Raw genomic sequence first — 14,098 nt, 5'->3', positions numbered from 1 at the left:
GGGCATCCTGCTGGCTGGGACCCTGCCTACTGACTGAGCGGTCCTACCTTTCTTATTCCCACCACTGCAGGGGGCGCAGGAGCACGTGCTCATCGGCACTTGACTGGAGTTCTTACATGACAGCGGGCATGTGACATGTGACACCAGAAGCGCAGAAGATAAGAGCGTGAAGGAGCTGGCAGCTGCTGCACCAAAGGCCTTGGCCTCCATCGTGGGGGGTGGTGGGGTGGTGAGGTGCTCCTGCCACGCAAAGGCAATAAAAAAATGGCAGGTTGACAGGAGGTTAATGTCCATGCTGATGAACACAAATCAAAATACTTATTGCAAACATTGATTTTCACCTTAAGAGCTAAAATATTAGGAAAGAATCAATTGTGAACATTAGGTATACATTTTAAATTGATTTTGAAATAAAATATTCACCTGCAGAAAAGGGATAGATAGTAAACTATGTGTTGGGTATTGAACACAGAATGTTTTCTGAATACAGAAAAACAAGTCAGCAGAATGACTTTGATTTGGACTGAGAAGCTGGAGTCAAACCAGTAACCCTTCTAAAGACAGCAATAATGGATCATGTTTGTATGATGGCTAGCACTGAGAGTGGTAGTGCTTGACTGGGAGTCCTGATGCTACAGCAATATAAATCTGCTATTGTCTTCCATCCTTGGCTGCTGTGGCTTAAACATAAACAATGGATGTTTTTGAACCTGCGTGTCAGAAAAGGATAAATTATCTGCTTGTTTGAGGTAAGTCAAAGTCTCCGTGACAGGTAGCCAAACATAATCTGGAGCAATTCTAATACACTAACTGGCATTGCTTCAGAATGGCATAACTAATATAACCAAGAGCGAAGTATTGCTCAAGCAGTAAATATTTGCTAATAAATTATAGTGGGCTTTGGAAATGAAAGAGAAGACGCGAGGTTAAAGGAAAACACAGAGTCTTCTCTAATTCATGCAAGGCCTGATCTAATTCTTAAAGACTTTATTTGGGGTCAAACGTGGCCTACAGTCAACAGAACTCTCCTTCATAGGAAGAATAGGATTTCAGTGAGACACCAACACGAAAACCTGCAAGAAGACTGTATTTCTGGTTCGTTGCCTGCAAAACCCAATTTAATTCATTCGGTCTAACCAGTGTGACCCATGTTTTCAAGAGCTGTGCACTGACAATGAAACATCATTAAACCCCACAACTGCTAAGGAGGATTTTAAAGAAGCAGTTACATAGGTTTAGCCTAGAGGGCAGCAGTGAAAGCCCAGCACACGCTGCTGTAGCAGAGACAGAAGGCAATGAAACAATCCATGCAGCCCACTTGTGTGCCATGTAATATGCAGTAAATATTTGTAAGTCGTTTAAATTTACCCAGGTTTCACACCAAGCCAAGAGATAACACACATCAGCTGTAACTTCTGTGGCTTCTCACACTTGGTATTACAGGCTCTCCATCATTAAACATGGCTGTTTGTGACCGAAAACAGCTGGGTTAAACTTTTTCATAAACTAGCTTAAGTCCTGCAATGCATATGCACGCCCACACTGACCCCTGCCATCAGCGTGTGCTGTATCCCGTTACTCAACAAGAATATTTGCCCTTTGAGCAGTGACCCGGGTCCCGTGATATATGACAAGAATTACTGTTGACACCTCTTTCCAATGCTCGTGTCCCCAAGCTGACTGGGCAAGGACGAGGCAATGCTTCTCTGCCAGATCCCCAGCTTTGGTCTGACTGCACGGCCTCCTGCTGGTACCAGCCTTTTTTTTCTAGGAAGAGTGATGCTCTCTCTACTGACAGTTTACATGGGTAATTTACTGATCCTAACTCTCATACTAATAATCTTCCTCCCTTCTTTATTTTTCAGGTTTTTTTTGGTCAAACTTTCTACTTTCTTAGGCAAGACCCAAAAAACATTTTCTTGCTACGATTTTGACAACTTACTGGTTGTTCAGTAGTTAATCTCTGGGCATCTAGTGTGTTGGGCTTACTATCCCCCTATCACTTCTTCCTGATTCTTGGTACTGATTTTTAGGGGGAAGGTTAGTTTGCTTCAATTTTTCATACCTTAGAGCAGAAAGCATCGTACCTGCATAGAGGGTTGACATGAGATGCACAGTATATGTAGTCATTTTGTGAAGTATAGGTGCTCTGAGGCAAGGCAAGGTGTTTTGAGAAAACCTTCAAGACTGTACAGCCATCTTAGAATGGAGGTATATCTTATTTTTTGTAATTGCTTATTTTTACTATCAAGATATCAAGTATTTTATTCTATTGCTGATTAAAACATAAGCTATCAGGAAAACTGAGGATGAAAGCTATTTACAAACTTGCATCTCCTGGTCTACAGACGGAAATACAGACTACAGGTAGAAATATTCCAGTTGGGATTGTTTACCTTTTCCTTTTTTTTTAGACTTTGCTAAATACACTTTTTCTGTAACACCAAAACACCATTTTACAATGAATATTTTCTAACTTCAGGTTAAGAGCCTGTCAGAATAAAACTCCTCCTTTCTGAAATCTTTGTTATTTCTCACCATGAGAGTCAGGAGGGAAAGAGGTTGCATTTATTTTACATTCTTAGTAGTAGGCAACAAGTTGCCATGATTTGAGGAACGCCAGAGGTAGTACAATACTTACACCTCTGCCATGTTTAGTGTTATTCATAGTCCATAGTATGGTTTCTCTTCAAAATGTCTCATATTATCTAAATAAAATGTATTGATTTTCATACTATTAATATTATAATTTCAGCATCATCAACACTACATAAATGCATTATCACTATGATAGAAATGTTTTTTTCAGTAGAAGCATCCTGCTGGGCCTGACACTGGAAAAACATGTCATTTACATTACACTATACTGGGGGGGGGGGGGGGCAGGAGAGTGATACAGTCAACAGCTTTTTATAGTAAGAAGCAAGCATAGCAGTGTATCAACTGGCACGTTGGCAGTGAGAAAATTTAATGATATTTCTCAAAAAAAGGTACAAAATTTCTTATAAATCCTGTTTACACATACAATTTTAAAGGGGTTAAAGGAGTGTTATACCATCCAGAACAAAAATAGCTACCAAGAAAGGATATAATCCACATGCTTGCCAACACAGCCTTTCAGATCTGAACTGCCAGCCACTAGCAACTGCTGACCAGATGGTAACTGCACTAGCCCAGGAAATAGAGTTTAGTTTTTTGTTTTTCAAATCCCTCACTGCTGTTAAAGTTTGTTCAACACAGCATGGCCACTGTAAAGTGGTCTTCCTGTGATTGAGCAGCATGTAGTTGCAGAGTTTTGAGGATCCTTAGTTATTCAACTATAATGACAAGCTGTGAGGATATGTGCCAGCTCTGAGTTCGATCACAGGAGAGAGCAATGAGACAAACATAGGGACACTGTCAAGACTCTTGCCTCCATGTAATACCAAAAGCCTATGGAACTGATGTGGCCGATACTGCTCCCAACACTGCATGGAGCTCCACTGAAAGAAACAAAGGTGCACTTAATAATTATCCCAGGCCAAATTCTTCCTGGTTTTACTATATTTTATTTCCAGTAGAATTGTGTAGTATTAAGTGACTGCAATATAGCATACGAATATTGAGGGACGCTTTCGACTGTCAGCCCAGCTATGGCAGCAAGAAGCTCAGCAAAGTCTATTTCAGTCTGCTTTTGGTACAGTAATTTATCTTTTGGCCATCCAAAACTGAAAAACCCACTGGAAACCTGTCATGGGTTAGGCCACTCCAGCAACTAAACTCCACACAGTCGCTCTCCCACTCCAGTAAAGTGGAGAGGAGAAAAATATAATAAAAGGACTGAGGGTCAAGACAAGAACAGAGGGAGCACCCACCGACCATGGTCCCGGGCAAAACAGACTCGGCTTTCTTAAAACAATTTACTAACAGCTACTTAAAAGGATAAAGACAAGCAAAACCAGTTACTTAAAAAGACAAAAAAACCAAGGCCAGATCTTAAAAACAACACCTCTCCACCCCTCTTTCCTTTCCTTTCCTTCCCGGCTCTACCTCCTCCCCCAGCGGCGCAGGGGGCAGGGAAGGCCAGGTTGGACGAGGCCCTGAGCAACCTGATCTAGTTGGAGATATCCCTGTTCCTTGCAGGGGGGTTGGACTAGATGACCTTTGAAGGTCCCTTCCAGCCCTAACCATTCTATGATTCTATGATTCTATGAGTGCAGGTCAGTTCATCCATGTTGTTACTGCCGCTCCTTTCTTAAAGGAGGAGGAGTCCTTACACCATTGTCCCTTGCTCCAGTGGATCTCCTACTCACGAGGAAAAATCCACAAACTTCTCCAGCGTGAGTCCTACCCGCAGGATGCAATCCTTCCCCATCGGATTGCTCCAGTGCGGGCTTTACCAAAGTCTCGGATTCTTAGGGAGTTGTTGCCACTTGCTCCGGCGTGGGTCGTCATATAGACTTTAAATGTCTCTCTATACAGACTCTAAATGCATCTCTACCTGTGCCCATGCTCCACGACTGTCCTCAGGCTCAGGCATCTCCTCTGAACAAAACACCTCCCCACCGACAGGGGTCGTCCCACGGACTCTAGATGCGTATCGTCCTCAGGCTCAGGCATCTCTTCTCCGACGTGGGTTCTCCATGGGCTGCGAGTGGGTCTCTGCTCCACCGGGACCGTCTTTGGCTGCAGGGGGGCCGCTACCCTCTCGCCACCAGTTGCAGGGGAAACTCAGCTCCAGCACACCTCATCCTGTTCCATCTTCACTGACCTGATGTCGGTGTGGCCGTTTCTCTCAGATCTCAGTCCTCCCTGGGTGAACTAGGCCCGGTGGGCACCCTGGGAGCGGGGCGCTCCTCGAGTTCCCCAGGCGGCTCTGCCACCGCCATCCTCAGCGGGTGGCGCCGGCCCAGCGTGGGCCGCCGCTTGGCCAGGAGCTGAGGCAGTGCCCCCTCCCTTCTCCTCACTCCTGGGCACAGGCACACACCTTTCCAGTTCCTTTGTCCCAGCGTAAATAGGGCAATTCGCAGAGACACCGATTGGTTCAAACCCCGAGGGGAATGGGAGTCCGACCTGGTAGCCAGCTCCTGCCACCAGAACCTCCCCCCCCACATCAAACCATGACAAAACCTGAGAAGAATAAGAGAAGCAATGGCGAAGACATGACAACTCATGGGATGCGTGAGATGGGGAAACAATAAGAAGGTGAGAGATCGTCATCCTGCTGGAAGCAATGTAGCCGTGAAACCCTATTCTTCATGCTGCAAAAGCTTTCAGGTGGCTTATCTGTGCACTCTATGTGTACAGACAGACTGTCACAACCAGGACAGTGCTGTGCAGGCAGCATGTCTTATTTTTCACAGACCATTCAATGCTGAACTGTCTGGTGTGGTGAAGCAGGAGGTGCCAATGCGTGACAGGATACAGGGCTTGTAGCTCAAACAGTCAGACTAAGAGCTCACTAATTCAGAGAGGGATTGTCCAGGAATTTAGGTTTAAATTCTAAACTCTTTTTACTAGCAGTTCATACAGTCCCTGGCCTAACTCCTCCCTAGGAAGCAGAGGGGTAGAGAGTACATAGAGTGAGAAGAGAGCTGAAAGCTCTGCATTGGATCCTCAAGCGGACTTTGTTATAGATATTGTTCCCACTGCTTTATTGTAATTTTGAGTATGTTTTATTGAGCTACCTGGAGCTTGTGTACATGGTCATATTGTGGAAATAAAAACAAACAAAACATATATCTTCTTTTCAAAGCACAGATCTCGATAAAGCTCTCAGAAAAGAAAGTAAAAAAGATTGAGAGAGACCCTATCCTTGCAAATATCAGACATGCTTCCAGTTGCAATAACAGGGTATGACCTTCTTGCTTCAATGTGATAGAAAAAAAACCCTGCAAGTATTTATCATATGCTACAGCATACTTAATTTGTTTCTAAAATGTAGTATTGTGCTCAGAGATGAGCAGATATATTTTTCAAGTGGACATCATTGTATATCTGCGTATGGACGTCTGCAGTCTCCCATGTAGCAGCCTTGATTGTTTTCATTGCTTGAAAGATTAATGCAATTTAAAAGATTTACTACGTCATCAACCTAACTAATTGTTTAAAGTGTCTTTCTCTGATAAACTCATGTTCATAGGAGTGGCAGCTATATAGAAAATACAGAAGATTTCTTCTTACCTCTCTTCAGCATAATACATGTTCTACTATTAACTGTAATGCAAGTCATCAGGAATGGAAACACAAACCCCAAGCCTTCTACACTATGAACCTAAATCCATTTTCTGACTCTTCTGGTAGACAAGCTAGAGATCTCCTAGATTTTTACATCTACGTATACAGGATAGAAGTTAGTTGTAAAAACAAATAAAGATAATGCTAGCTTGTGCCTTGTAACCCCCTAGATAATTGAAACCTCTTTCTCACTCCCATCTTTTTTTTTTTTTCCTTGGTGGAGGTGGGGGAGTGATTGCAAGGAAATAAAGTAAAAGAAATTTAAAAAATTAACTATATTAAGACTTGAGTGCCTGAGATGATACAGTATTGGGAAATTTCTGTGTACCAAGTTGTACAGTCTGGTAAAACAGGCCATTTAAATGTTATTAGCAAGATAGCTATTCCGGTCATAGGTGTATACAGGGCTGTCCCACAACAACAAAACTCAGGTAATTGCTTGGTAGTGCCCAGAAACTCAGAGGGGAAAGAATCAGTTGAGCCACAGACTATTTCTCTTTGCCCAGAAACTGTGCAGAGACAGTGAGAAACTGAAGGTCAGGGAAGTTTTCTTCCGACCTTGGGGATGTACGTTGCACTTGATCATACAGCAGAACTTTCTTTCTCTTGATGAAGAATGCCTGGCAAGAACAAATTCCATCTCCAAGGCAGACTCCAAACCTGCTAATTTTTTTGGCACCAGAAGAGGAAGAGCATCTTGGAGGACCTCTCTGGAGCTTGACTTCACTCTTGGTAGTGACCCTTTTATCCTCATAAAATTTCCTCTTGGGCAATTGTAAGTATCTTTCACTACAGAGTCCTGATAGCCATTGTTAAAATCTTCCACCATCTTCTTTCCACCTGCTAACACAGCTGATTTCTCAGGTTTTCTGCAGAGTACTAACAGCTCAGACCAGGTATCTGCACTGATGAAACCATATTGCAGAAAATGACCAATGCTAAAAGAAAAGCAGCTGCAGAATAAACTTTACAAATATAAATAGCTGTGATCCAAACCCAGGAAATGTGTGTTTGAATAAAACCTGAAGTCTTGAGCTCTTCTTATGTATACAAATTTTAGCAAGAATTGACCTACCCTTTTGAAATTCTGCTAGGATATTATCAGGCCAAGAATAACTTAAAAACAAAACAAAACAAAACACAAAATCAAAACCGACATCTATCTTTAAATGCTTTCTCCCATGCAATTCAAGCGTTTGCTCCTAACACTGAATGCCATTACTTGGCACATAAAACTTTTTAAATGTGTGAATTACCAGTTTTTCAAAATCATGTAGTGGAAGGAAAGGCTGGTCTCACTGTCTTCAATCTCAGTGAGAATCATGCTTTAAAAATAACCCTGAAGGACAGAAATGGTTTCAAGCTTCAAAGATTTTTTTTTTTTTTTTTTTTTTTGGAAGAGTAATAGATAAATACACAAGGATATGAAAACAGAGAGTACTCCAACTGTATCTGAAAAGATAAATGAGACTTCCTGAGAGCTATATGACAAGACACTGTATTCTTTTCTATTTGCCTCCAGTAATCACAGTATTTCTTCACTGGAACTATCTATTGCTGCTAAGTAGCAAAGTTTAGCTGTAGCAGCCGTAGTAACATAAATGATATCATCAATGAGGCAGTTCATCTGAATACTGATGCAATACAGATAATAACTAAACCCTCACAGCCTGTAATGCACATTAGGAAATCATTTTAGGTGGTAAATGGGAGAATGTATTGTTGCATCTCATAAATACAGACAAGAGTAATGACATTGCACTATTTAAGCAGACATTTTTCAGGGGTGGAATTTAGTTGTGCAGGCTTACCACAAAACTGCAAGGGTCAGAGTGACTAACAGAGTCACTTTATTCACTGAGCAATTTGCTCATTGGCTCTGAGCACAGAGATTTCATTTCTCATTGGAGTTGCTCAGGTGCCCAACTTAGATGTGTAGTATGTTCTGTGGTCTGTGCAACACAAACAATCCAGTAAAAGGTAAGACACAGTAAGTAAATTCAAAGCTGTCCAAAAGTGTGAAAATGGTGATTTTTCTGTGGAGGAGAAGTTTGGGAAATGTGAAGAAGAATTTCTATAAGCAACAAGCTCTTCGTTGCTATAGTAAATTCCAAACAGTTTTTTAAGAATGCTTTATGCCTTGCAGATTACTTCTACCTTTCCTTTAGTTCCCAGCATAACCTGCGAGGCTCGTCAGTTTTCCAGAGCAAACCCAACAACTTGGCAAACTAGCTTATATGAGAATGAACGAGGTTCAGGGGAAGGCATGGGTATTGTCTCTTACTCCAAGTCTTGTGCCTCTTACCCAAGTCTTGAATCAGTGCTTACACACCTGCTCTTAGGGTGCTTTGTTGGCCCTTTAGGCTGGGACTGTGTAAATATAGAATGTTATATTTATCTGAAGCTACTGCGGCCTATAGATATTCCAGTGTCTGCTGCCAGTTTTACGAACGTAAGACTCATGTTGCACTAACGGCAATTAGATGTTCAATCACAAATGAGGAGGACTTTCAAGAAACTCTTAAGAGCACTGAAGTATTAGATAGCTAACAAGCAAAAAGTCCGAAGAACTAAAGAAGGCAAACAGCTGTGGCTTTTCAGCGGAACGTCACAGCTAGCTAGCTCTGCAAATATCCTTTCTCTGCAGCAAAATCTCAGTAAGTCTGAGACTTTTCAACAAAAAAAAAAATCATAAAAAAACCCACCCAAACAAAAAGCAAAACCACACCATTCTATAATGTTTTGTGAAAGGTGGTTATTTAGTTCTGCCACCATGTATATACCACCGTGTGTACAGCGAAAGGGGCGTTGCTTACATGATTTCTCCAATCTCTTTGAAAAGCAAGTCAGCTCTCCTCTGTGTGCTTCTACTCAGAAAAAAAAAACACGGAGTAGAGTCCTGTGTAAGAGAGTTTGCTGGCTAAAGCCTGATCCAGGCCTTAGCATTCTCTCGTGAGAAAGCCAATCTTACATTCTCAATCTATTTTACCCAGTGTTTAATTGCCTGGTTACCTTATTCTTAACTTTCTTAGGTCTCCTTGTGCCTTCCAGTGATTAGGAGAGATGGGATTCAGTCATATTCTTGTCTTATCGTCTGTGCCAAGAGGTTTTCTGCACCTGTGCATACGCTTTTGTAAGGGGTGTGGGATTTCTTTCTGCTGGCTATCAAGAGTGTCACATTCAATATTTGCAATGCAACGTGTTCCATAATAGTATGATTTGCTCATCCTCCTACAGCTTGCCTGACAACTTCTCAAATTCTTTTCTGTAGCATACTCCCCTTCATGCTACAAAGATTGCAATTAAATGTTGAGGGTTGTTTTATATTTATTTAAATAATTAATTGGATCATTATCAGAAAAGCAAGAAAATTCTCTTTTCTGCATGTGCAGAATAATAGTTGTAATACAGCAGTTCTTCTTAGAAAATCTGGATGTAGAAACCGATAGACTGGCGTAATGATCCTGATCGAAGACCTTGTACGCCGAGGAGGTAGCGATTCACAAAACAGTGAACGTGAGTATGTGCACGTCTGTGCTGTGCTCCACGTGTAGCTTAGCCTTCGAGCCTGCACTGTGCTGGCTATCTTCCTTGGCTGAGGGACGGACCAAGCTGGTTGATGACAACAGAGGAGCCCACAGGCAGCTCCCACTTCCATCAGCAGCTGTGCCGCCTGCACGGCCTCACCTTTATCTAAACCACAGCCACAATTTCTCATCTGAACATCCTTTTAATTTGACAGTAGAAAGAATGAAGATATTTGTTTTAAGAAAAGTATACAGTAGCTTCAATGACCAAAACATGTAACCTTTCAAAGGATGGGATCTGCATCATGTGTTTCACCCTGATGGGGGGTGGGCAGTTGATACTGCACAGCTCCTCCTTTCCAGCATCTGAAGGGATTTAGGATTACCTATACAATTCACCTCTTCTTTATAGAGTTAGCTCTAATAAATGGCATTTTGAGCGATACTTTACAGAGCGTGAGTGCCTTTCTTACTGAGGTCCCAAGGAACCACCACCACTTGGGGCAAAACAACTGGTTAACCTTGGCTAAGCTTACAAAAGCACGGTGTAACTCTGGTTTTCAATCTGGGTACCGATATCAGTGAAGGGAAACTACATCTTCCACAATGCATAGCTTCCTGAGGCTACAACATTGTCTCAGCACAGGTCCCATTTAGCACAGCATAGATTATGTGCCAATAAGGTTAACGTCATTAAGTACGTATCTAAAAGCACTGCTGAGTGAAGGCTTATATGAGTGCGTGTAAGCACATCTGATAAGGACAACATCTAATCTTCTTGACTTGATGGGTGCTGATCACAGACACTTCAAGATTGCCATGCTGACATAGAAGTTTAGGAAGCATATTGTTATTTAGAAATAATTCCAATATATCCTGGGCAGCATTTGGGATGTGTGGGGCACCCAGAGAGAGATTATTGTTCTTACATGTTCAAGATTCTTCAGTTTACTCTGTTGTGTTTTTTTTAACAAAGGTTTTTTAATTTTAACTGGAAAAATTCTGTTTTTTCAAATAAATGTAACCCCTTTGTTAAAAAAAAAAGTCTTGTTTTGGTATTAAAAAAGTGAACAATAACTTCTGATTATACTCAAATTCATAAAGTGTTTCACTCACATAGTGCATTTCAGAGTGTACTGCTCAACAATCTTCATGTTTACGAAATTAATTAATAATCACCAAGCACATGTTAGCATTTGGCATTTAAAAAGCATGCCTCATTGTATACTTCTAGGTTTCTACCATCTATGGAAATTTAAGCCATCAATAAAGTTTGAAATTTTTAGAGGCAACAGTCTGTTTTTATTGACTGTGTCTTTTTATGGTCCTGTTAACTTTGCACCTTTCCTTCTAGAGAAGTTATCAACCCTACTTGAGTATTAAACCATTTCCAAGGGAAAAACAAAAAATCAGTCATAACTGATAGAGAACATGAGAGCAGGTGAAGGTGAGAATGGATACAGTGAGTTACAAGTTCCAAAGGAGTTTGAATTAAAGAGATTTTATTAACCTGCCTTAGGACTCAGAGTATACTTTCCATCAGACTCTCATTTTTAAACTACTGACAGGACCCAAAACTTGCAATTGCCTAATTCCAATTGAAATACAAATCTTCAGGGCATTACTACTGTATCATTTTAGGAGATATGGCTTGCCATGTCACATTATTTGTAATATATATTTAAATTCTACTTTGCACTAGCACACAGTCATTGAGTTAAGGTGAAGTGCATACTTCTTCCTGTTGTTTCGACACTTGGCAATCCGATACGCTTTTTCTATGCAAAAACTTACTGGATGGAACAATATCACTGTAAGACATCCTCCTTTGCTGACTTTTTTACTTCATCTTTGCAGGAAGTTTTCCATTAAGTCACATTACAGCCTCTACCATCAATTGCATTTTGAGAGCTCTGTACTGGTGCCAACAGTCTTCACACATTGAGGAACAGTACACTACAAAATGCCATGCAGAGTGCCTTACCTGACTCTCTGCAAATGCCTTTCGCAGATATTGGGGAAGGTGCTTACTGCTGCGCTCAGAAATTCATCTACTGGATTGTGAGGAGGAAATACTGCTGTGTTTTTGTTCAGAAGAAAGGAAACTGTGTTTCCTATTACAATATCTAGCAATGACTACCATCTGAGCTAAAATTTGGAGATTCTCAAATGGAAATGAGCATTTTAATGCCAAACTGAGCCCCCCGGCTAAATCTATTTGATGTATTTGTAATTAATAAGCCCTAGTTGAAGAAAACTAGAACAGAGTTCAAAGCTGATGAATATACACAGGAAACTGCTGTATTACAGCTGTAAAAGTTCTAGGCCAGTTTATTAGGGTCTTGCTCTTAGGAAAGTTTCACCAGCAGTTCCAGTGAAGCTTTAGTTTCACTAGAATTCTAGTTCTTGAAAATGTTGGGGTCTCAAATGTATGTGAATTGTGCTATTCAAAACGTGCTAATACAGCTAATTTAGTACAGCCTCCTGGAATTTATTTATAGATAATTGCACTTTTGCAGGGTTGGGGTGGAAAGGCAGAACCGAAGCTTTAGGGAGACTAAGAGAAGCCCTGGAGCTTGTCTTTCCTTCTGGACATTCTGGATGTGTAAAACTGTTATGATGCATCTAACTAAAGTCTAAGAAACAATAAGGAATTGTCACTTAAAGTTAATTCTCTCTGCAACCCATACAAGCAGGCGCAGTCCCCAGACTTCTAGCAGAAGCTGGGCTGGTTGTCGGATTGATATATTATCACTTAACCTGTTTGTACTAAATTTCCCAGAATCACAGAAACATTAGCTGGAAGGGACCTCTGGTCCGCCATGGCTTTGTGTAGCAAGGTCTTGACAGCCCTCAAGGAGAGGGATCTCCCAGTCACGTAGATAACCCTTCACTGCTGCTCTGCCTTCCTAGTAAACCAGTGCTTCCCAATATCCAACCTGAACATCCTTTTCTATATACCATGGCACTAACTCTCTTCAAAAAACATCGTCTGCACTGAAGGAAAAAGGAAATGACAGGGAGAAGTATTGGAGGGTGTCCCCATGGGATTCATGATTCAGGGAAAGACAAAGCAGGCAACTTGAAGCAGATGAGTTGTCAGAAGTGTACTAGTGAAGGAACCAAACAAAAGAACCTCGGCTTAACTACTGGTCTCTGAAACATCGAAAAATACGTTCACCAGACAAAGTTGTATGTTTCAAAACTAGGATGTCAGTAAAGAACTGGCATAGTAGCCATGTTACTACAGAGTCTTGGCTTCCTGGAAGTGGCCTGCAGGAATTTGAGATGACACTAGAATACAGGTTCAGCTTTGTTTATAGAGTAATTAAAATATTAATAGTTTTGCCTGGGATACAGTAATTTCTCATAACTACAGGTGAAGCAGAAATACATAAAAGAAAGATGGATTACAGTAAGAAAAAACACAACTCAATCTTTTCTTATAATATTTTTCGTTTCATCAGAGGAAAGAAGATTAAGCAAAGAAAACTAGTAGCGAAGTTGCACAGATATATAATGGAGTTTTAAATCATGAGCAGCTTTAGTCTTCCTATTCAATATTAGCAACTAGTAATGAATAGAGGAGATGGAAGATCTGTAAGGCATACGTGAAAGCTTGGGCACAGAGCAGTCAGACAACATGATCATGAAAGCAAAGGGATAATTTTTTTTATATATGTATTGGAGCAATCAGCTACAGTCAGAGTTCAAACAAACAAAATGAATGTAATTAAACCAGAGTAAATCTGAGGGTGAAATATGAAGCAGGTCAAGTGGGTTCAATTCTGTTAGTAACCAATTGAACCTAGTCTTCTGTAAGTAACAGAAGACTAGGCACAAGGTGTCTGGAGTCAATAAGCTCCAGAGGTCAGATGTTATGATTCAGCTCCTCTATGCCTGAATAATCATTTTGGGTTCCAAATCAGGAGGCTTAAACCAACCAACTAAGCAAACAAAACCTATTAAAATCAGGTTTTATCCCTGTAGGATGGGGAGTCAGTTCATTAAGACAGATGATTCATTAAAGATGGCTTTCAATGTATGCATACATGCATAGGATACAGATTGCATTTACTCTAGCCTCTCTTCTCAAGAAGGGAGGCCTGTGCTTGCAATTATTGAATTCACCTGAATTACTTTCACTTCAGCTGTGGCATTTCCCAGACTCCTCTTTCGTGAGTCTTTAATCATCTGGGGGAGCAGCTATCAACTTACAGGCTAAAGGAAATCAAGGACGTCAAGAAAGGGGGTTAGAGAAGTAATACAATGGATAAGCAGTCTTGATCTGATATAGGATTTTTTTCCTGCCTTGTCTTCTATGACACTGTATTTCTCTATGTCTAAGGTTAATT

Source organism: Tauraco erythrolophus, chromosome 5 (assembly GCF_009769465.1).
Source record: "Tauraco erythrolophus isolate bTauEry1 chromosome 5, bTauEry1.pri, whole genome shotgun sequence".
NCBI lineage: Eukaryota > Metazoa > Chordata > Aves > Musophagiformes > Musophagidae > Tauraco > Tauraco erythrolophus.
This window is presented reverse-complemented; position numbering follows the sequence as displayed.